The 24,473-nt window shown below is 38.6% G+C and overlaps 1 protein-coding gene across 1 annotated transcript in view; it reads right to left on the bottom strand.

Annotated features, from left to right (window-relative positions):
- Positions 1-19,999, bottom strand: part of SGCD (sarcoglycan delta) — a 514,895-nt gene extending 494,896 nt beyond the window's left edge. Inside the window, exon 1 of the mRNA XM_036751244.1 lies at positions 19,917-19,999. The gene's annotated coding sequence lies outside the window, so the exon portion shown is untranslated. The remainder of the gene's footprint in view (positions 1-19,916) is intronic.
- Positions 20,000-24,473: the final 4,474 nt, after the last annotated feature.

The following is a 24,473-nucleotide window of genomic DNA, read 5'->3' as shown; positions in this document are numbered from 1 at the left end:
ATTTGTTCCCATTTGACTGCTTTCCTTCTTATCCTAGATGCATTAATTTTGGTTATGCAGAAGCTTTTCAATTTTAGGTAATCAATTATAAATATTTTATCTTTTATAATTGCTTCCATACCTTGTTTGGTTAAAAATTAATCTCTTACCCCTGACTATAAAAGGTATATGATCTGTTTGCATTCATATTTTATTTTGAAGTGATCTTTAATATTTAGGGCATGTATCTATTTTAAATTTATTATAAAATATGGCATAGGATGTTGATTTATCTCCAAACTCCTTTCCTTTTTTGAGTCAAGCAGGAAATAAGCATTTATTAAGTGCCTGCTAGATGCTAGGACTGTGCTAAGTGCTAGGAAAACAGAGAAAAGCAAAAGACAATCTCTGATGCCAAGTAGGTTGTAGTCTAATGGGGAAGACAACATGCAAACAGCTATATACAAATAAGACATAAACAGAATAAATTAGATACCATCAACAAAATTAACAGGGGGTTGGAAAAGGTTTTTTATTTTCTAAAAGGTGGAATTTCATCTGGGATTTAAAGGAAGCTAAGGAAGTCAGGAAGCAGAAATTAGGGGAGAGAATTATAAACATGTAGGACAGTCCTTGAAAAAGTTGAGTGTTGGGAAATGAGTGTTTTGCTCAAAGAATGGCAAGGATGCCAGCATCACCATATCACTTAGTATGTGGAGGTCAGAAAGTATAAGAAGACTGGAAAGAGGGGGAGCCAGGTTATGAAAGATTTTGTTTGATAAACAAAAGATTTTACATTTGATCCTGGATCAAATTCTCAGCAATTTTTAGAAATTAGGAAGTTATATTGTTTTTTTCTTACTCATTTTCAGTTCATACAAATCTTCCCATGTTTCTCTGCATTCCTCATATTTGTTTTTTTAATAGGAGAATATTCTATTAGATCTAAGTATTAAAATGTGCTTAGCAATTCTCCAATCTCTGAACCCTCACTTCATTTCCAGGATCTTTCAATACCACAAAAAGTGCTGCTAAGAATATTTTGGGTTATAAGAGACCTTTCCGTTTTTGACATCCTTGTAGTATATGTAGTATATAAACAATTTAGTCACTTTTTTCTTTCTGTAATTCCAAATTGTTTTCCAGAAAGTTTATATCATTTCACACCTCACTCAATACACATCAATGTATAAATCTATCTTTCCTTAGCCACTCCAACATAAACCATTTCAATCTTTTATAACCTTTTCCAATGTGCCTACTAGGTCCGAGGTAAAAATACTGTGTATGAGTTGTTCTAATTCATATTTCCCTTAATCTTAAACAAAAAAATCAGGACATTTTTATTAAGTGCCCACTATATGCCAGACACCGCGCTTAGTCAGAGATACAAATTGAAAAAAAAAAGAAGAAAAGAAAGCCAAACTCACAAGGAGTGGATGTTATAATAGGTAAGACAAAATACATATGTAAGTACATTATTTTTTCACATAGTAGAAGAGAGCTTTAATTCTTTTGAAAATTGCTTGCTCATATCTTTTTTCCCCCACTTAACCATACTCTCAGTAATTTGTTCTTCCTGATCCCAAGGTGCTTATTAACTAGCAGTACTTCTGTCCCCAAACCTGTTATTCCTTGACTTAGACTTTGTGAACCAAGCTTTAGGAGGAAGAAAACTTTTTGGTGACATTTTAATTAACACTTGGAAATACAGGTTCTGTTCACCGTGAAATTCCAGTAAGAAGAAATTCTTAACCAAGACAGTGACCTTCCTCTAAATTGAAACTACTGCTTGTTTCATTAATTTTACATATTTGACTGAAAATCACTGTGTCTCCCCCCACATACTTCCTTATTCTTTTTAATTAGGAGAAATGAGGGACCTCTTGTTACCTATTGAATGTTTATGGGCCTGTACATTTTGAAGAGTTAGAGAAGGGAGATGATGATCCACTGTTTCTAGGAAGAATGAAAATACCACATTGGAACAGACACCTAAATATTTAATAGAAAAAAATCAGGGAGCTATGTGTCACCTTCAATTTTATGCACACCTTCACTAGAATCAAAGTGAATTTAATTTGTAAATTCAAGGGCAATTTGTAGAGGAAAACTGAACTGGTGTTTGAATTAATTTTTAATAGATAAAAGAAAATATTGTTTTGATTTATCCAAACCACAAATCTATTATCTTTTCTGATTATACTTCCAATGCTAACCAATTGTACAGGCCAGTAGTACCAGGCAACCTGAAAGAATCTTTCCTTCGGCCATGAAGACTCAAGTGGCTTCTCAACAGCATTATGTAAAATTAGCACAAAACAGTTAAATTTTACTGCAGACAAATTTTGCCTTAGCCATTGTTAAAGTTAGCTAAAAGTAAACCTAGAAGTCACTCAATAGAACTTTTTAAGACTATAGAGTTATGCTCAATCTGGAGGAGCTTTGCAATGGAAATACAGAATTAGAAATGGTATTTGAATATAAGATACCATTAGGGAGCAGAAATCCATCTAAGATATAGAGATTTGACAACTGATTGGATGTAAAGAGAAAGAAGGATGACATAGAGGTTGTGAACTTAAGTAATTGGTAGGATGACGATACCCTTGACAATAATAGAGAATGGCAGAAGAAGGGTGGCTCCAGGGATACAAATAATGAGGTTCTGGATCTGAGATGCGTCCAGAACATGCAATTCAAGATGTCTAATAGGTATGTTAGGCTCAATACACAAAACACAATACACAAAACAAAATCATTGCTTTCTGACTCACATAGTAATACAATGGCTAATTTATGTCAGTTGCCCTATGTCACTGAATGACCTACAAATGGTTTGATTATCCCTTAGCTAATGTGTTTGTTCTCAGACTAGAATGATTTCTTTAATTGTTGATTGATCTTCTTATCAGAGATTCATAGGACATTAGCAAGATAGCTATTTGTTCCAGCATAATGATCAGTTGTGGTTAGGCTTACTCATTGGTCCTTGGGACAGAACCAGTTAGAATCTTTCTCATTGCTGTATCCCAATTATGCATGTTGAAAACAGTAAACAGTTCCCAAGTGACTCCATCTGTGTTAAAATCTCAAAGAATAGGTTGGAGCCAGGTTCTACTGGAGGGGGCGGGGGACCAGCAGGCAGGTACCGTGAAACAAATTAAAATTCTGTTTCATTCTTGGGCTCTGTTGTAAGTTTGGTTCTGTAACTTTTAAGCAAGCCTCCCTCCTGCTACCCAGACAAAGCTAAAGGTTTGGCAGCACTGAAACCTGAAGTCCTGGGGATCAATGGCTAGCCATTGTTTGTTCAACGTATTTAAAGGGGGCTGCCCTCTAGCTCTATCCGGCTTTCAGGAAAGAAAAAAAAATGGAGGCACAGAAACCTCTGTTGTGATTGCAGAACTTGTACATGCACTGCTCAGAGGGGAGCAGACAGAGGGGAGTGGAGCATAAAAGAAGCTGCCTGAGGCCTTTGAGACCAAGTTAAGCTTGAAGGAGAGAAAAAGAAAAAGGGAGTAATAGCATCTGTGGAAATGGGACATTGGGATGCGTTAGAAGCTCCCTTTCAATAGAAGAGTTCTCTTTGTATGTTCTACTTTGACTGAAAAGGTTATTTTTTCCTGAGTTTTTATTTTTTTGCTAATTATTTCAATATTTAGCTGTCAGAACAAAGAGATGATTTTAACGAGAAGAAGCTGAAGTCTTCTGGCTTATGCTGCATGTTGTCACTAAAGTGTGCGCTGTCCCTCTTCAGGCTTGGATTTTACAACACTATCTCTCCCACTGATGGCAGCACACATTTATTTACAGCAGCAAGAACGGCCAAAGGGAAAACTCCTAATAGAAGCTATCTTCCCTATAAGACAACACAGAGAATGACAGATTTTATGACATTATAAGATTCTTGGAGAAGGATGGGTAGGTAAGCGGTCAGGTGAACAAAAATTTCTGGGAGTACACAGTGAATCATTGAGATAGAAGAGCCATCCAGAATTATAGGTCTAGAGATGAAAAGGACCAAAAGGACCTCAGAAGCCATCTAGCTCAACATCAGCAGATGAGGAAACTGAGGCACAGTGAGTTTAAGCAATTTTCCCAAGGTCACACAGGTAGTTAGTGTCAGCAGCAGGATTGACACTCAGGTCTTCCAACTCCAGAGCCAGGGAGTAATCTATATTGTTGCTGTTTGTCCTTCATTTTTGAAGAGCACCAATGACATTAGAAGAGTGCTATCTTGACTTGCATGTGAACTAGATTTCAGCGAGGCAGAGTAGCACAAAGTCATCCACTCTCTCTTCCAAAGTCATTGAAGTTCAGCAGCAAGACAAGTCAGGACAACTGGCAATGACCCGGGATGCAGTAGTTGGCTTTGGCATCTTTGATATCTGACCAAGTTTTAAGCGTCCACAGTGCCTGTTTCAGCCGACTCCATGGCTGTTGGAACAAATTGCTCTCATCTACCCATTCCGCTGGAGAAAAGGTTTCACATTCTTGGGGCAGAAACCCTCACTCACTATGGTTTGAGGCCTGTCAGTTACCCTTGACCTGGCTTAGTCTGCCAGCAAGCCCTCCCACCAGAAGTATTAGTCCTTCTTGGACCACCTAGTCAAACCTCTTCATTTTTTTTTTATAGATAGGTGTTTTAACAATTCGGCTAGCAGCTACTGTGGCTGTCTAAAGCCAACAACCAGCACACAGAATGCTGCAAGCCCAGGTTCTTTTGATCTCCTTTACTAAGGACAGCAACATTAAGGGGTTAACAATCTTACTTTAATCTAGCATACAAATACCATTCACTTAGTTTGGGGGAAAAGCCAGCACCCTAAACTTCAGAGCAAACACAAACAAATTACAAATATCAACAGACAAATCTTGTCTGATTCAAATCTCAATGCATAGTTACCAAAGATTAACAAAGTCCGAACATTGGGGTTTTCTTCAAAGCCGGGGAGCCCATAACAACGGCTTGCCTAGAGTCACACACCACTCCTGCTGTGGCTCAGAGCTCCAAAAAAAGAAAGCCAACCTCTGGTTTTATATATCTTGTTCAGGGTCAAAGGTGAGTCACACATGCAACTCACCCACGTGTTTTAAAATTGTCACAAAAATGCAACTTAAACCCATGTGGTCTAAAAGCCTCTGATGTCACAAACATGTCACAAACAAGTAAACTAGGCTTTCCCTAGAGGCAAGGAGGTCATCAAAGACTCCTAATTTAATCAAGGAAACAAAGGCCAAACTGTTCAAGGGCACTTGGTTGAATAAGTGCTAAGAGCCCACCTTGATCGCCAATACAATGGGGAAACTACAGCCAAAAGACTTAAAGCAACTTTCTTCAAATCAGACAGATAGGAAATGATAGAGGAGGATTTGAACATAGTTCCTATGGCTCTGTGGTCCAATAATTGCACCACTGGACTACACTGTGTTATGTTTCGTGATCTAGATCTCTCCAATGAAACATCCCGTCTCATTTGTCATGATACATTTTTCCAAGACGATAAAAATCAAGACATTGCTCCCACAAAGTAACAGAATGATAGAGAAGAGTATGTGGGAGCTGAGGGCAACAAGTTCTAGGTCTGACATTGCACACAACAGCTGGGACAATGGATTTCCTACCAACCGAACAAATCTGCCAGTCATCAGAGGGAATATCAGCTATTTGAAGAAAGAAGAAAATATTGTCCAATGCCTAATCTTAGAGATGTTTATATTTTTTACACATCAATCTATAATATGCTTTAAACTACTAAAATTAATAACACACTAAAATCACCATTTGTAGAGATATATTCAGGTGGCAGGCCCACGAAACTGACTAACACATCCTACATGGAGCAAACTCTGTGTTAGCAATTCTTAACCGGAGATCAGTGAACTGTTTTTTTTTAAATAAATGTTTAAAAAATCTTTTAAATATTATGATAACTGTATTTCAATACAATTCAATTCCTTGGTAACCCTATACATTTTATTTTACACTTAAAAACAACAGCAGCTACCACATTTTGAGAAGAGATATATAGTCTTCACCAGAGTTCCAGGTGATCCCTGACAAAAGCAAGATTAAGAACCCCTGCCTTGTGACCACTGTCTCTTCCTACCTGACATCATATGATACTTATTGAAATGTACTGACACACCAAAATAGTCAAGACAATTGAAAAGGCAGACAAATAAAGATCTAAAGTGGGGAAATGCTCCTCCCATCTTAGATACAGAAAACAATTACATCAGGAATAACATAAAAAACAGCTAAATACGTTGTTAGTAAGTGATTGGGAAGGGCAGCTAGGTGGTGCATTGGATAGAGCACTGGCCCTGGAGTCAGGAGGACCTGAGTTCAAATCCAGCCTCAGATACTTGATACTTAATGAGCTGGGTGACCTAGGGCAAGTCACTTAACCCCAATTACCTTGCCTTCCTCCCTCCAAAAAAAAAAAAAAAAAAAGAAAGGAAAGAAAATGACTGGGCTTATCTCAGGGACAATTCTTATTAGCTATCTTTTCCAGGATACTTTAAAGGAATTCATAAAACATAAGAAAAGTCAGAAACAGGCTAGGTATCTAAGCACAAATAGAAAGATTATTCATAATATTTTTTCCTACCAATAAAAACATTTTTGGCATGTGGCTGTGTTTTGAAGGTTCTCCCCAAATATATTATTTAAAATTATTTTTACAACTTTCGTTTCAACTTAATTCAATGAATATTTATTAAGTGCCTACTATGTAAAAGGCATTGTGCTAGGCTATAATGATATGACAAAAATGGAATAGTTGCTGTCCCAAAAGAGCTCACACTCTTCTTAGAGGATAGAACATGTACACATGTGAATAAATATAAAGAATATACAAAGTAATACAAAGTAATTTCAAAAGGGAAAGAGTGTTCACAACTAGAGATCAAGAAAGGTATCCTTCCAGAGAACATCTGAGTAGTTCTTTGAAGGAAGCTATGGATTCTACAAGTTAGGCATGAGGAAGAGGTGCATTCTAGACTTGGAAGACCACCTATAGAAAGACAAGGAGGTAGAAAATAGAATATCATGTATTGGAAAAAGTAAATAGACCATTTAAAAACCTGGAATCATGAGTGTATGAAGAGGAATAACATGAAATAACATCAGAAAAGTAAGTAGTAGTCATGAAAAAAAGATGTTTGCACATGAAATTGTAAATCAATTATGTACACTTTGTTATTCATTCTAAATATATGATAAAGTTATCATGTAGGAAAGAAAAGGACAGGTGAAGGAACACTGTGGAGTTAATGTTCTGGTTTGTTCCTATCTTCCCGTCACTATGTTGATGCTTCCTAACAATGACCAAGATGATTTCATAAGTTTTCTATGTAGTGTGAGTGCAGAAGTACCTTAAATATCCTGTATTCTAGCCTGTGATTACCTGAAATACCCTTGTCAAGTTCAAACTAAACCGCAAGAATTCCCCGAGAGGGATAACATTAAAACAACCATCATTCATCAATGCTGTCATTTCAGGTAATTTATTAGACTAGTTTTATCAGTTATCCTAAGACTTAGAACTGGCAAATTTCGTTGGAGGTAAAGGAAGAGAGAAGTGGCCTAAGAAACATTGCTTAAGAGACCGGAAGGAGGGCACTGGGAATTTAAAGGTTAAAAAGAAACATGACGTACCTGGCTGCACCATGATAGGCATTTTGCTTAATACAGCACCAAAATAAGAAAGATTTCATTAATTTTAATAAAGATGGTTCATCCAATTAGCAAATACCTGGAGTGGAAAAGAGGAAAAAATATATCCCTGCAGATTCCTACATAATAGTAACACCGCCTAAAATTTTCAGCCCACATACTCTGGTTTGATAATGATTCAGGGTGATTATATTAGTGTTGCTGGAAAAATGAAAAGGAGAACTTTCCATTATGCCTAATAACAAATCCAGCTAGCCTGTACACCTAAAATTATTTCCCAGAAGAGTCTGAAAATGATAGGAACAATCAACTAATTAGAAGGGAATTCACAGGTGGGAATTGGGGGAGGAGAAGCCTTCTCAGTGTCTCTGTTCTATTAAAGAGAAAAGGTTCTTGCTGGTGGTGTGGGTATGGCCCAGGTGATACTTTCATACAGGAATGGTACTTGGAGACAGAGAAGCTGTGATCTATAGTCTGCAGTCTCCAAGGAGGCTCTGTCTGCCATGGATGGGGATGGCAATCCCAGGCCTATTTGTGCTGCAGGACAAATTTGGTTTCCTCTGTCACCCCAGGGCCACCTCTCATTCCTCCTCTCTCAAATTCCCATGTGGGAATTCATACAGGAAACTGGCAATTTGGGAAGTCCCCTGAAGAGAACAGAAACCTAGCACCTGAGAAGGGCAGTCACACCAAGAGAAGGCAGGAAGTGCAGAGGAGGTTGGGTTAGTTTGAGGGAGTTTCATAGACCAGCACGACATTGCAAGATTGCCCTTCATCAAGAGAGATACAGTAAACTCCCTGACCTGCAGAGGCGAATAGAGATCTGAGGGGGCATAGGAGTATGCAGACCAGAGAGAGAAGGAAGCCAGTGGCATAATAAGAGACTGAGACTGAATTAGACACAGGGCCCAAGGTGGAATCAAGGATCTCCTTAACTGGTATTGTGAGTTTGCAGGGTTTTGACACAAAATCTCTGTGAAGTAAAGGAAGCTGAGCTGGAGAGCTTCTTGCCATTACGTACTAAGGGATCAGATAGGAATCCTCTGTGTTGATACTTCATTAAACAAACCATTTCTCTGTTTATTGTCATTGTTATTCAGATGCTTGATGGGGAATTGCTGGCCTGCTGAAAGAAATGAGACAGATTCTGACATTTCTGGGGTAGGGTGGGGGTGGAGGTGTAATTAGGGATATGAGCCATCTGTGTGATTATAAATCAATTAATAATCATTTATTAAGCACCTACTATGTGCCAAACACTGTGCTAAATTAAATGCCGGGGATACAAAAAGAGGGAAAAGACAGCCCATGCCTTCAAGGAGCTTATAATCTAACGAGGGAGACAACATGCAAAGAAATGTATACAAAGCAAGCTATATACATTATGCCTCTTCTTTCCTTGAAAAAGGTTTTTTTATCCCCACAAGGTATATATCTCAACAGTAGCTTATAGCAAAAAAAAAAAAATAAGTAATTAGAAGAAGGAAGGCACTAAAATTAAGAGGGTTTAGGGAAGACTTCCTGTAGAAGGTGGGATTTCAGCTGAAACTTACAGGAAGCCAGGGAGGACAGTAATCAGGGCATAGTTAGGGGGAGCATTTCAGCCTTGGGAGACAGCCAGAGAAAATGCCTAGGGTTGAGAGATGGAGAGTATTGTTTGTAGAACAGCTAGAAGGCCAGTGTCACTAGTTTGAAGAGGACATGCTGGGGAGTAAGTTGTAATGAAACAGGGAAGGTAGGAGGGGGTTAGGTTATGAAGGGCTTTCAGTGCCAACAGAGCATTTTGTATTTGCCTCTGGAGACAATAGGAAGTCACTGGCTTTTATTGAGTAGGAGGTGGGGGTGAAAGGGGACACATGATCAGATCTGTGCTTTAGGAAAATCACTGTAGTGGCTGAATGTGGAATGGATTGGAGTGGGGAGAGATTTGAGGCATGCAGACCCATCAGTGGGCTATTGCAATAACCCAGGTGTGAGGTGATGAGGTCCTGTGCCAGACTGGTAGCTGTGTCAGAGGAGAGAATGGAGCGATGCCTCATTGAGGGATATTACAAAGGTGAAATTAACAGGCAGTGGCAACAGTTTGGATGTGGGGTGTGAGAGACAGTGAGGGATCCAGAATGACTCCTAGGTTGTGAGCCTGAGGGACTGGAAGGATGGTCAATACAACATTAAAAATCGAACGTGTTCTGTATGTCAGAGGCCAGGGTCTTCAACCTCCGTAACAGAAGTTTCATTATAACATTTTACTTGACAAAAGTTGCCCCTTTTCAGTCAAATATTTTCAAAGGACAGTACAGTCCTGATCAGGAAGCATCAGGAATAGTACATGAAACAAAACAAATATTTTTGTCTGCTGTGATGATTCTCATTTAGTTCAACTCAAAAGCATTTATTATCACATCGATATTACAGTTCATTAAAATCTCTTCATTTATTTCAACATAATTTGTTGCCTGACCACACGTCTCCTATCTTATATTTATATTTCCTTTTTGTTTTTTGAACCCTAGTATAAAATTTCATGTTTATTTCTGGTATACTTTTATTATATGGAATTTTATGGAAGGGTGTTCTAATATATTGAAATCTTTTTATGGGTCTTAGCTACACTATTAAGCATGCCAGATCTCCAGCCCAGCATCATTTGCCACCTGCCAATTTGAGAGGAATACCTTTATCCAAGCTGTCAATAACAATCTTGAATAACACAGTGAAAGAAGAGATCCCTAGTGGCATTTCATTAGTTACCTCTTTCTAAATTCATGTTTGTGGCGTGTAAGAAGATAATATTTGTTTTGTTTTCTATACTGTGATAACACCGACACATAGTAAGAACTAAATTATGTTTATTGACTATTTTATTTTGCATATATTTTGTACTTACATATATTTTTTCTGCATGTTGCTTCCCTGATGGAAGATATATTCTCTGAGAGAAGAGAATGTTTTGTTGGTGCCTTTGTAAATCCATGGCATAACCCATTTCCAACTTAATAAATGCTTGTTAATTGATTGAATAAGGTCAGCTAGGTGGTGTAGCGGATGGAGTGCCAGGCCTGGAGTCAGGAAGACCTGAGTTCAAATTCGGCCTCGGACACTGAATAGCTGTTTGACCCTGGACAAGTCACTTAACTCTGTTTGCCTCAGTTTCCTTATCTGTAAAATGAGCTGGAGAAGGAAATGGCAAACAACTCTAGTATCTCTGCCAAGAAAACTCCCATAAAGGGTCATGAAGAGTTAGCTGGGCAGGACTGAAATGACTAAACAGCAACAATGCACATCTGTTGTATTGTTGTTTCATTACAGATGTCACAGAGTCAGATTTAGGCTTGATATAAGAAAAAAAAGCTTTCCAACAATTGGAGGTGCCTGAAAGTGGAACGGGTCACCTCAGGTTGTGGAATCAGAGACATAAAAGACCGTCTAATCTAACCCACAGAGCGGTTTGCCCAAGGTCACTCAGGCGGTGTAAGAGACAGGATTTAAATGCCAGTTTTTTGAGTCCTGTCAGTTCTCTTTTTACCATGCCAGGGGATGTTTCAACAATTCAGCTAGCAGCTGCTGTGGGGGTGAAAGACCGACACAAGCCCAACAACAAGAACGCTGCCAGCGCAGGTTCTTTGATCTGCTTTACTAAGGAAAGTACCGTTAGGGGGTTAACAATCCTACTTTAATCCAGCATGTACATATAAATTCACTTAGTTCAGGGGAAAAAGCCAGCACCTTGAACTTCAGAGCAAATACAAACAAATTACAAACATACATTATAAACAGACCAAATACAAGTCATAGTTACCAAGAAACCAACATCTGGGTTCACAAGCTGGAGGGCTCTTAGCTACAGCTGCCCAGAGTCTGCATATCAATACTCCTCCTAAAGTGAGAGCCCTTCTGCAAATACCTCTGTTTTCTCTTTTTATACACTCCTTAGCTGTCATCAAACGTCATCTGAGTGACCAGAACTTAGGCGCCTACTATTGGTTCTGGTCTCAGCAACTCCCATTAGAACACTGAGGGCTTCACGCCCAAACAAGTTTAGACCTAGTAGATAGGAGTTTGGGCCTGGGGCTTTGCACCTAGTAAGACTCAAAGACACTTAATTAATTTACCATTCCAAATCAGTAAAAAAAAGTCCCAACTCAATTGATATTACAGGGGAGTAGCAAGTTTCCCATCACAAGAGGTGTTCAAGCAGAGGCTGGATGAATCTAAACTGTGTATCCTGGGAAAATAAATTTTCTCAGCCTGTTTCCTTAACTGAAAAATGAGTGGGTTGGATTAGGTTATCTCTAGGGTCTCTTTTAGTTCTATATCAATGACCCTATTATTTAATTTTCAGGAATTTTAAAGAAGATTCCTGCTTAGAAACAGGTTGGACTAGATGCCACTTAGTAGGTTCCCTACCAGCTCTGATTCTATGTGCTGTAATATTGCAATCTTATGTTTTTATCATCTCCCCATAAAAATATAATCTGCAGTTTTCATCACTATATCTCAAGGAAGATGTAGATCAAACTGGAAAAGTTATAGGGGAAGGAAACTGAAATGATCAAAAGGTTGCTTTGTGACAATTCACTGAAAAGAGTAGAAGCAAAAGACAATAGCTCTGTAATTGAAAGGGACCCAAGAGGTCATCTAGTCCAGAAACCTCATTTTACAGATGAGGAAACTGAGGCCCACTTAAGTCACTTGTACAAATAGTAGGAGAGGGATTTGAACCCAGATCCTTTGACTCCACAGTTACCAATGCTATTTCTGTCATACCATGCAAAGATAAATAACTAAGAGAGAAACAGGAATGAAATCACAGTGATGATGGGTAGGATGGATAAGGATGAGGAGAGCAAGGTATAAGGAGACTGTGCTTTGTGCTAAACAGAGATGTAGATAAATTAATGGACAAGCAATGGTTAACCATAGAGATTGGGGACCTCTCTAATGTAGTACAGCCATTTCCTTGCATTATATATATATATATATATATCTTGGTCAAACTATTAGAGGTTTGAGCACTGTCTGACTGGGTGGACATTCCTATATTTTCCACTTAGTGAATAGTAGAGTGGAATTCTATCAATGCAGATGCTGCCCTGGCCACACATGTAACTCAAACAGTTCTGCTTCTTTGCTTACCATTTTTCTTCCACCATAAAATTTGGTGCTCCTTGGATATCGTTATCATGGAAGTAAAAAGTATGAGGGTAATGAATAGTAGCTCAGTTAAAAAGACTGTATTTCATAAGATCTGTCTTGCTTAGCTCTCTTCAAAATGCTATTGATGCTTTGGTGGTTTTGAATACCACTAAAGGATTCTTGATGTTTGGATGGGGCCCATCTGGCCTATCTTCAAATGGTCAGACTTCCACATATGGGCCAGGACATATACATTGCCCATTTTAATCTAGTTCCTTTTCCCTATAGAATCTGAAGAGAAATAAACCAGAAATTTCTAAATTCATGCCATAATAATAGCTAGCTTTAACATAGCACCTGGGAAAATCATATGTTGATTTTCTGTTTTCTATCTGATTCCATTCTGGAATTGATTATTCTGTTAACTGTCTGAGCTGTGTTTCTTTTGCTAAGTTAACTTCAGAAATTCATGAGTCCAGAAGTTTGGTTTTCCCTCTCTGAGTCAAGTTTAAAATTCAGTTGTCCAATAAATCACCTTAACACAAGGAAATAAGTTATCTTACTAACAAGCCTTGCATGCCCATGTATAATTAAGGGAGTTATGTTATCTCACTAACAAGCCTTGAAAGATGCAGGTGGATTCCAGGAAGTCTGTGTTCTCTGTAAGGCTGGCTATCCTTCAAGAAAGTCTGGTCTGTTATTGCTGTGGTACTAACTAGCCATACAAGTGGACACCATCAATGAGTTTTCCATAGCAACAAGATGGAAAGAGGGTGGTTGCTAGCTTTGCATTCCAGACTTCCATCCAATCATATTGGTTCCCATCATCTGTGGTACTTTGTAATCAACCTTATTGTTTACCATCTGTGATGTTTTCTGTTCTTTGTTCTCTTGTATTTCCCAAAACTATATGAAGGTTAGTAAGTGCTACCACATGGTCCCTTGGCTGACTGAGGAGCTGAGAGATCCATTCTATTGGTAATTTCTAGCCTCACAATATAATGAATATGCTCAAAACTTAGTGCCTCAGTTTGCCTTAATTTCAATCATGACACACCTTAAAGTTCACAAATTTTTTCCATGCATTATCTCATTCAATCAAGGAAAATCAATTATGTCAAAATAGTTGTTATAATAGATTAAGAACCTCTGGATAGCTGAAGTTGTACTTCCTCAGTGATGCTTTGCCAGACTGCTCCTGCTCATGCTTTTCTTTTCATTTTCTTAACTTCTACACCACTTATTATCCGAACTGAATAATTCAACATTTAATCAGAAAATGTATTTCTTGTCTCTAATAGTTTTCTGTGTGTACTATATCTCCTTAGCCATGTCATAAGATCCTTGAGGACTCATAAATGAATTTCTTGAGGATAATCTATCATATGCATCTTTTGCCTCCCCACTTGGCTCCTAGTACACCATTAGGTATGTAACAGCCAACACTCTATAATTTATTCTTAACTTGACTTAAAAAGCTTTTTGATTTGCACATGTATTTCAATTTTATGAGAAACTCCCCAAAGCAGAAACACCGTCTATTAGAACAAGAAGGTAATTCTTCTGTATCTTATAGTCTTTGACAGTTGACCATGGTCATTAAAAGATTGTCTACTGGGGTTACACAGTGGATATCTGTGAGAAGCAGAACTTGGACCCAGATCTTCCTTGTTCCAGGGTTAGCCCTCTATCCCTTTCATGACACTGCTTCTCAAGCAATTTATTATACCTTAAATAGAAAAGCATGGATACACAATTGCACATGAAGAGAATTTTCCTAAACCTATTATAGTGTTTTCTTATTATGTTGGGGATCATACTACTTAATTCAACAAGAGTGTTCCTAAATTTCCATCCCTTTAATGTTTAAAAATCATGCCTGATGTAGTTGAGTAATTACTTAGCCTCCTTCTGAAAAAAGACTGAGTTTATAAATAGAGAAATTCAAGCCCAGAAAGAACTCAGGAGTGTTTCAAAACATCAGAGTACATTGAAAGCAAACTTTGCATTCTCTGCTTCTATTTAGTCCAAGAACCATTGATTAGAGACCTTCTGAATGGAAGGCATTCAGCTCTGTGCTGGAGAGACACAGATGGAAAACAAAACCATTTGGATTCAGTCAAAGGGCCACACTTGAGGACCTAGAGGGCCACACATGGGCTCGAAACCTCAGGTTCCCCACCCCTGCCCTAACCTTAAAGAACTTACTATGGAAGAGAGGAAAGTGCAAAGACAATTCAGGAGTCACAGAATGTGATATAGACAAAGGGGAGGTCAAGGAAAAAAGCTAGGGAAGAAGAAATCATCCCATATACTGGACCTCCACAGGCAATCCCTAGAGCAAGAGAATCGCTAAATCTGAGAATTGGAAGGTACCTTTTAATCTCTCTGGACCAATCCTCCTTGGTCCCTAAGCAATCTCTTCCACCTGTGCTAATTGTCAGGTCACTTAAAGTCATACTAAGACATTCTCAGTCATATAAGACCATATTCTGAATTGAGGTTAAATTGCCTAACTTTTACTTCTTAACAAATTGGTAGAGCTTTCATTAAGGTCCCACGCTTTCAGTACACCTTCCTAATTGAGCATCCTTGCTTTGTGGATTTGCACTGATAATGACTTTTGATTCTTATTAATACAAGGCAGTGGGGAAACCAATCTGCTTGGCTGAGCAAATTTCCAGCATAGCAAGCACAGGGTTGGGCCCTCAATGTTGCTAACAGGAATAGTGCACTTAATTTCTTTTTCCCAATGCTCAAGTGTACCCTGCACTGAAGGCTGCTGGTGCTTGCACTAACTGTGTAAATCTATCACTGATTGAAAAAACAACCCGCTAGGGTATGCTCAGCCCCCAAACAAGGAAAATAGCATCCAAGTGGAAATATTCAGTGGTGCATTAAAACAATCTCAGTTTTTATTTTTTATTTTTGTCTGTATGTAATTGCAGAACCCAAAAGAGAGAGGATGTTTTCTAAAATCCAACTCTCCATTAGAATGAACAAACCTCATATTGAGACTAGGAAATGGAAAAGGCACTTATAGGCAAATGTCATTACGAGACATGTGAAATTTTGAAATCGTCAGGTCCTCAGGGAATTTTTGAGCTAAATGGCAGCTTCATGCTTGAGTTTGCGGATGGCAGTTTTAAAGGTGGCACTGTAAAGCCTCACAACTCTGGTTGTATAATTTTTTTTCATGAACAGTTATGCCCAAATCGTACATGCTCTATGGGTTTCCATTGGAAATATCTTCTTATTCCCATAATTGTAATGGAAAAAATGAATCTGGCAGTTGAGGAAATAGTCACATTAACAGTAAAGGTTTGGTCCCCTGGTGTTTCTATGACAGGTGTGGCTTTCTGTTATCATAGGAGATGCTGTTTCAATCAGCATACACTAAGGTCAATGGTGCATATATGTAGTAGATGTCGTTCAGTCATTTCAGTGTGTCTGACTCTTTGTGACCCTATTTGGTGTTTTCTTGGCAATGATACTAGAGTGGTTTACCATTTCATTCTCCAGCTTGTTTTATAGATGAGGAAACTGAGGCAAAAAGAGTTAAATGACCTGCTCAGGGTCATACAGCTGGTGTCTAAGGCCAGATTTGAACTCAAAGAGATGAGTCTTTCTGACTTTAGGTGCAGCACTTTATTCACTGTGCCACTTAGCTGCCTTGCATATATATAGTAGAGATACAGAAAATCTTTGTTGTTTTGCCTTGATTTATGACAAAAGCAAAACATAAGGGATAGAGGTGACTGCCTATTTTCATTAAAATTGTGTACTATTCTATAAAGAAATTATGCATTCCAAGAAAAGAAATATATATACATATATATGTATATATATGTGTATATATATACATATATATATACACATATATATATAGTGCCCTCCCTTCTCTCTGATAATCAAAAGGGAACATAAGGTAGGGTATGTAGGGTATGCAAACCACTAAAACAGGCCACTGAATAAGCTCACTACATGGGCACATGAATGAATGCTTATAATGTACACAGAATCTGAAATGATTACATGTCGAGGTTCATGACTTCTTTAATTATTTTGGGATTTATTAATAGAAAGTCATTTTGATATTATACTTTACATTAAAAAAAGAAAAACTAAGCCTTACTTTCCATATCCATAAGATAAAGATAAAAGGAGTTCAACTAGTTCATAGCTGATTCTTTCTTGCCCTAAATCTTGTGATCCTATTATTTCAATAGATAATAACTCATGATGCTCTAACACTTTACCATGTAGAAAGGGCTTTTTTATTTCAGTGAAAGCACTTTGTCATTTCTTCCTTTGTAATATCTCTTGCATCCACTCTTCGCTCTTCCCTGACACTTCTACCACTGAGGTGCCCTTAAAAATGTCATGCCTAGATTATTTGCAAAAGCCTGCCAATTGATCTACTTGCCTCAAGTCTCATTCCACTAGGTTTATCCTCCACTTGGCAAGTTAATCTTCCTAAAGCCCGAGTCTGATCTTGTCATTCCCTTATTCAAAAAACTGCAGTAGCTCCCTATTGCCTGTAGGATCAAGACTAAAGTCTTTTAAAGTCCTCTGTAACCTGGCACCACCTTTCTACCTTTCCAATTTTCTTAACACATTATTGCCACCCTCACCTCCCACCCCATCACACACATATACAAACACACATACTCTAGAATCCTCTGACACTTGCCTTCCTGTTTGCTGTTGCTCTCATATGACACTCTTATTCTGGGCATTTTGACTGGCTGTCTCTCATGCTGGAACCTTCTTTAGTCTACTTCCTAGCTTCTGTGACTTTCTTCGAGGCTCAGCTAAAATCCTACCTTCTACGAGAAGCCTTTTTTTGCATCTCTCTTAATGTTAATGCCTTCCCTCTGAGATTATCTGCAATTTATGTCTTATGTATCTGGTTTGTTCATAGTTGTTTACATATTGTCTCTTCTATTAGACTTCAGTCTCCTATTTCTGCCTTTTCTTAGATCTCTAGAACTTAGCATAATGCCTATCACGTAGTAAGCCCTTAAAAAATTCTTCTTGACTTGACTCCATCGATATATGATTAATATAGGAATCTGTTTTGCTTGAGTAGTTTATTTGTTACATGAGTTTTCTCTTCCCCTCCTATCTGCCTTCCCCTTACCACAGGACAATAGAGGGAAGGGAAGGAAAGTAAATGCCTTTTCATTGAAAAATAAAATAATTTTAATAAATAATAAAATAATTTAATTTAAAAATTGTTATCCCTGCCCTAAAGAGTTCACATTGCAGTGGGAGAGACAGTATCAGAATGAAGGTTCTCACCTCTGTTTTTCCACTAGTTATAACTACATGTTTTTAAAGAGAGCCAGATTTGAAGATAGGAGACCTAGGTTTTAGTCTCATCACTTCCATTCTACTGACTGTGGGCCTTGGCCTGGTAACATCACTTCTCTGCCCCTCAACTTCCTTATGTCTAAAATTAGCGGGATGAATAAGGTGACTCATTGGCCTTTTCAGGTCTAATTTTTTTTTGACTCTCCAAACTTCAAGTGTAGAATTGGCATTTACCCTTTATATGATGATATCTTTGCTTTCCTGGGTAACATTTTTTTTCTTTCTAAAGGCTGAGTTAAGCATTCTGTCACATCAATAGTCTTCCAAATGATTCTGTATAGAATTTGTAGCTATGTAGCTATGAATTCAGAATCACCATGTTTGTAGAAGAACACAATAACTCAGATGCAAAGAAAAGCCCATGGTGGGTGCAAACAGGATGGCAGGCACATATAGGCACCTGATAAGTGCTTGTTGACTGGCTGATAACCTTATAAGAGAAGTTGTGTATTATTTGTCCTGTTTTATAGATGAGAAAACTGAAAATATGTGATTTGCCCATGATTATATCACACACTAGTGTCTCCTGAGTTTGAGTCCAAGGCACCACTGCACTATGATTTCTTATAAAGACCCAGTGTAGTAGATATTGCGACCATCCCTATTTTAGTGATGAGAAAATTGAGGTTCAGAGCTGTTAAGCAATTTTCTCAAGGTCACACGTCTAGTAAGAGACATTTACCAGGTATTCTAACTCCAAAGCTAATCCTTACTTCACTACCTTCACAAAGTACCAACACAAATTTAGTTAAGAATGCTTACAGATCTATATATGATTCTCAACTTCTTCCTACCCTCCTACAAATCTCCCTCTACTCCATGTGATCCCTCCTACATACATACATACAGCTCTGGAAACATCTTTTTATTCACATTACAAATTCTTTTCTATAGCATTTTGCACCCACAAGTTCTGTGTTTCTGGGATGTTATTGCAATTTCCTGACAGTTTAAAGTCACTTGGCAAGTTGTGTGCTCCCCCACTCAGTGTATAGCAGGCTCTAATTCCCCAGAAGGTCCCAACCTCATCAGCTACATTGCCCAGCCAGGGGTCAGCAAACTTCCCTTGACTTCCAACGCAGAAAAGAGAGCTGTTAGGGGCTTCCAAATGGCAACTCTGTGCAGGGAACTGTTTCCCCAAATGCCAAAGGGACTTTATTAAAAAAGACCAGGAGCATGGGCAGTGGGAAGAAAAATTAGAGAGGGATGTTGGGTCCATGTTGTAAATGGGAGATAATTTTTAAAGTGTTATTAAGTATACTTTCTGTGGCAGCGATTCTGTGAAAAGTCTCTAATAGCTGCCTAGAGCTGCAGAGGGGCAGAGGTGGAGTGCTATTAGGCTTGCCTGTAAAAGCCATGGGCTGATGGCTATATCCAGAGCTGTGGCACTGACAGAAGCCACCCATCCACTCACTCACCCCCAAGCAGCGATTTCTCCCTTAAGTACTTCTCAACATGGAAATCTCCAACCTCCTCATGTGACCATTCTGCCTTCAGCTCTTCTGATTCTACTCAAATTAGGTCAAAGTAGTTTCTTTACTCCAAAGGAAACAGCAAACCTCCCAGTGTCTTCTATAGGCTTCTGAAGTAAGCCCAAGGACCTTTCAAAGAAAGGGAGGGAAGGAAGACACGAAGCAAAACCACTTTGAGATTTTTTTTCCCAGAGCACCTCACTTCTCCTCCATGGTCTAACAAATTTCTAATCTGACATATAAATGCTCTTCTCTAGCAGTCTTTTACTCACCCAGTTTTATTATGCTATGGCTGAAACTCTCCAGCAAAATCTCCAAAGGTTAACAGACCAGTCCAGAAAGCAGGAGTGCCCTCTCCTCCACGCTGTGAATCTTAATATCCTCCTTACAACAAGTGGTCTATTTTTATACCCGTTAGCAGCCAACAATCAGCAATATCTCAGGCACAGTATAAAATATGACAGGGACAGAGCGAAAGGGGCAGTAGTAACACTACTTATCCAAGAGTCAGCCCAGCATTAATAATTCTAGCTCATATTGTGATAGAAGGGAAGAAACTAGGGGGCAGGCATCATAAAAGAAAAATGGACTCTGAAACCTGGAAAGAGATCTTTAATATTTGGCATTGTATAAAGGGTACAAGAAATACTGAGAGGCAGCTTAGTATGTACTGTGTAGAGCCCTGGTTTGGTTATCATCTTTGAAACTTACTAATTTTGTGACATTGGACAATTCACTTACCTCCAGGATCAAACATAAAATCCAATGTTGTCATTTAAAGCCCTTTATAACCTGCCCCCCTTCTGTATTCCAGTCTTCTTATGTTTCACACCCCTTCACATACTCTATAATCAGGCAACACTGGCCTTTTTTTTCTTTTCTTTTTAAAATTTTTTTTAGTTTTTTTTAAATTTAAACTTAAATGTAAAAAAAAAACATGTCATGTGCACAGCAGAATATAGGAGAGGATTCAGAATATATAGCAATAACTTATCCTTTCAAGAAAGCCTATATATTAAATACTGTGTGTTATGCTGCTGCCTTGTAGGTTTTCTTTTGTTCTCTGCTCTACACTTTTTACTTTGTTCTTTTTTCTGCCTTCCTCCTCCCTACCTACCACTCCAATACTACAATTGAGCATGGATATATTTATATATAGGTATTAATACATATGCATACATGCATACAATACATATGTACATATGCATATATACTCATACATACACATACATATATACATATATATATATATATATATATATATGCATATACTTTTCCTAAGAGATTTTACCCTTAAACTTGTTTTTATGTTTGTGCATATCTCTTTTTTCCTATCTCTCCTAACTCCACTACTTTACTTCTACCTTGTCCTCCTATTACTTAACCTACCCCCACTCCAGCAATTCTTCCCTTATCCTCACATTCCCCCAAACCTAAACACCTTTTTATACACCCCTTTGACCTACTGTCCCATATCCTCCAAAACTCCCTCCCTTGTCCTCCCATTACCCTAAATCTAAAGAGCCTTCTATATCACCCTTTTAACCTATTCCCTCACCCTCTCCTCTAAAGATCCTTCTTTTATCCTCTCCCCCCTCCCTATGCCCTTAGAGTTTTCTTTCTAAATTTAGAAGACTTTTATACTCTTCTAAATGTATATGTATTTTCCTCTCTTAAACCCATTCCTGATGAAAGTAGGTTTCCAGAACTAACAGCTTCCCTCCCCCATCTAATTCCTCAGTATCAGTTCCTCTTCTTGCATTTCATTTGTACAAGATAACTACTCTTTTAGCTGTTCTTGAATGGTTTTACTTTTTGAAGTCATATCATACCCAAGTCTATGCCAATCTTTCTTATAAGCTACTTAATTACTAGTAAAAATCTTGGATATAGGTTTTATATTTTCCATACATAAAAGGTAAACATTCTTTCCTTATTTAGTTCCTTGTAATTTGTCATTGGTATGTACCTTATATTTCTCTTGGATCTCGTATGTCAAATCTTCTATTGGGTTCAGGGTTGTTTTTTTTTTTTTTAACAAAATCCTGAAAGTCTGAGAGTTTAACAAATATCCATTTTTTCCCCATTCAGAATTATGCTTAGCTTTGCTGGGTACAGTATTTTCAGCTGGAGGCCCAGTTCTTTTGCTCTTTGATATATAATGTTCCAAGACCTGTGATCTTTTAGCGTTGCCAATGCTAGGTCTTGTGTGCTTCTAATTGTGGTATCATCATATGTTGCTTGTAATATTTTGTCCTTGATCTGTGGGTTTCAGAATTTAACCATAATATTTCTGTGAGTTTTCCTCATAGGATCTCTTTCAGGTGATGATTGGTGGATTTTTCTATTCCTATTTTTCCCTCGTTCTAATGCTTCAGGACAATTTTCTTTAATTATTGCTTGTGTTATTGTATCTAGATTCTTTTTTTGATCAGAACTTTCAAGGAGTCCAATTATTCTTGTTTTCTCTAGAGCTGTTGTTTTTCTTATGAGATGTTTCACATTGTCTTCTATTTTTTCTTTATATATATATATGTATATACATATATATATATATACATATATATATATATATATACATACATATATACACACATATAATTACTTCATCTCTTATAACCCTGCTGGCTTCCCCTTGCCCAATTCTGATTTTCAAGGAATCATTTTCTTTTTTAAGATTCTGGATCTCCTCTTCTAATTGGTTGACTGTCTTGTCATAATTTTCTTGTTTTTCTTGTATTATTCTTATTTTTCTTTTTAATTTTTCTCCCATCTGTCTCATTAGATTTTTAAAGTCTTTTTGAAATTCTTCAATGAATTGTTTTTGGGCAGGTGACCATTTGACATTACTCTTTGGAGTAGAAGAGGGTTTCTTTGCTTCAGTATCTTCCTCTGAAGATGAACCCCAGTCTTCTCTATTCCCATAGTAGCTCTCTATGGTTGGATTCTTTCTCCTTTTGGCTTGTGCATTTTTTGGTAATAATTTAGTTTTTATAATCACCTCTAGTCCTAGGGTGTGGAGGATGGTGCCTCTGGCCTCTGATCCTCTTCAGTTCTCCCCTCTGACCTTGAACTGAAACTAAGACCTCCAGCCTCCTGTAAGTGCCCACAGTCAGCAGCGTCCCCGCCCACTGCTTCTACACTCACAGGGTGTATACTGGTTCCTTCTGGCCCCCACACAGCTGGGTCTGGTGTTCCTTGTCAGCAGAGGTTCCCTTGATCTTCCCAGGATGATCAGACACCCAATTCCTGTCAGTGTGTGTGTGTGTGTGTGTGTGTGTGTGTGTGTGTGTGTGTGTGTGGCGGGGCAGGGGTGTGTGTGGGGGGGAAGTTCTTGTGACTGGGGCCAAGTCAGCCTCTCAAACCAACTAACCCCAGGGCATGCTCTTTGTTGTTTAAGCTGCTTGCCACTAGTTGTTAACAGGGAGCCTGGAGGTGTTTACTCTTCACAGGGAAGAAATCTCCTCCTGGGATTTTTCTTCAGATCTTCTCAGATTTTCTCCAGAGAACCCTGGTTTTGCCCCTACTTTTACTTGTTTTCACTGCTCTATGTTTGCCCAGGGGCACTATTTTATCTCTTTTGTGGAGGAAAATCTGGAGAGCTTGAAATTTTCTGACCTACTCCGCCATCTTCCTAGAATCCTCTCCTGGACTTCTTATCGTTCCCTTCCCGTGACACTCCATCTTCCAGATGGATCTCTTTTCACTGGATGTGGGTACTCTCACTTCTCACCCCTGCCTCATTGCAGCCATTTTGCTAGAAGTCTTACCTGTACCTCTTCCCTGCCTCTCCCCTTGACCCCCTGACTCTAAGGCCTGCCCTCTGGTTGGATTACTTTCCAGCTATACTGTGTCTATGTATGTAGAGGTGTGAATATGTGCATATACATTGCTGTTCAATCGTTTTCAGTCTCATCCCACTCTTTGTGACTCCATTTGGGGTTTTCTCAGCAAAGATACTGAAGTGGTTTGCCATTTCCTTTTCCAGCTCATTTTACATATGAGGAAACTGAGGCAAACAGGGTTAAGTGACTTGCCCATGGTCACACAGCTAATAAATGTCTGAGGCCAGATTTGAACTCAGAGAGATGGGTCTTTCTGACTCCAGGCCCAGCACTCTATCTACTATGCTATATCAGTAAGGCAAGATTCATGACCTCGAGGATGACCATGAACATGCCTGAATGGTTTGGAACAGTGAAGTGTAAGAAATTCCTTAGGCAGAAGGCAGAGGAAGAATAGCATTTATTTAGACACAAGAGAATCCAATCCCAGGAGCAGTAATTCCAATTGCATATACTAGCAATAATATTGCAAAGCCAGCAAGCCCATCTCAATGTAGCAACAAGGAAATTGTAACACAGTGTTATAGCAAGGAGCCAAGTCATCCTGTAAACTTCCCCCTGCTAGGGTCTTCCTGTAAACAGTCACTCACAAATCCTGACTCTCCGCTCAGCACTCTCTTCTGCAGCTCTGTACACCCCAAGTTCTTGCTCCTTCTCCTTGGGCTAAATTCCAATTCCTGTAGCTCTCTGCAGATTCTGCTCTTTGATCTCCCTGACTCCCTTGTTTTGCACTCTCTGCTCTGCAGTGTCTCCCAAGGCTGTCTCTCCTTCAATGTCTGCTGCCTCAATGTTTTCTTGATGTCTGCTCCTGAATTCTGCCACTTTCAGTTCTGCTGCTCTGCCTCAGTTCTGGGCTCTCTTTTTATACAGTCTTAGCTGGCATCTGATTGACTAGAACTCAGTGCACATGCCATTAGCTCTAGTCTTAGCAACTTCCCTTAGGGCCTCATGCCCACATCAGCTTAACTAGCAAAAAGGTGTGGG

This window comes from Trichosurus vulpecula, chromosome 3, assembly GCF_011100635.1.
Source record: "Trichosurus vulpecula isolate mTriVul1 chromosome 3, mTriVul1.pri, whole genome shotgun sequence".
Lineage (NCBI taxonomy): Eukaryota > Metazoa > Chordata > Mammalia > Diprotodontia > Phalangeridae > Trichosurus > Trichosurus vulpecula.
This window is presented reverse-complemented; position numbering and strand designations above follow the sequence as displayed.